This window comes from Morone saxatilis, unplaced genomic scaffold (assembly GCF_004916995.1).
Source record: "Morone saxatilis isolate NCDOM2014 unplaced genomic scaffold, NCSU_SB_2.0 Contig15, whole genome shotgun sequence".
NCBI lineage: Eukaryota > Metazoa > Chordata > Actinopteri > Moronidae > Morone > Morone saxatilis.
In genome coordinates, this window is record NW_023339707.1 from 3,519,215 (window position 1) to 3,520,073 (window position 859).

Below are 859 nucleotides of genomic sequence, written 5' to 3' on the forward strand. Positions count from 1 at the left end.
CACCCCAAGAGGGTGAGAGGGAAGTTTTTATATGTAGATATTGGTAAGCATGTCTTTTAGTCTTTTACTTTTACTTTTACTGAAATCAAATGTTCCAATTATTTATAAAATATTTAATTGCATCACTAAACCCTAACAAGATGGGTCAAGTAAACACAGTGAACTAATAGCATTTTGACTCCTTTTTTTTAAGACATACAAACAATCTCATTATTTTGTCTCTCAACCTTGTAGTTCTCTTTCAGAGGGTACCTTTCTCTTTATTGGCCAAACAAGTTTATCTTCTTACAGCAGATTGCACTACAAAGACAGCGCCACAATAATAATACTAGTATTACAATGCAGTGTCAGTTAGCCCCACCCATCTGTTATTTCAAGCAGGATAAAACAAATACATACAAAAGCAAATGGTGCAGGCAGTAAATTAAGAATCTAATCAAAAACTGAGAGATGAAAGAACTGGCATCCATATGATTTACTAAAGGCACAGAAGGACATGTCTTCCCTATATTATGTATTTGTAATTAACTTTGCATTATCCCTAAGGTCTTAATTTACAATGTTCATTATCTATCGCAGAAGTCATCCTAACTATCTATCCTGAGCTTCTGCACAGCGCAATAAAGTATTCTCAGAGCGCTAGTGATGATGGTTGTATTTTCTGCGAGGATCACATGTGTAGATTCATTGCAAATAGGAAACAGCAGAGTGTGAAATTAATGAAAGCAAACACAGAAGCAGAGCATTTGCTCATCAAATGATCTTCCCATGGTGGTGTTGTTTATTGCCTCATTAAGTAAGAATGTTTTTCTCTGTCTTCTGCGTAAACTCCTCCTGTTCAGTTTAATGTGCATGAGAA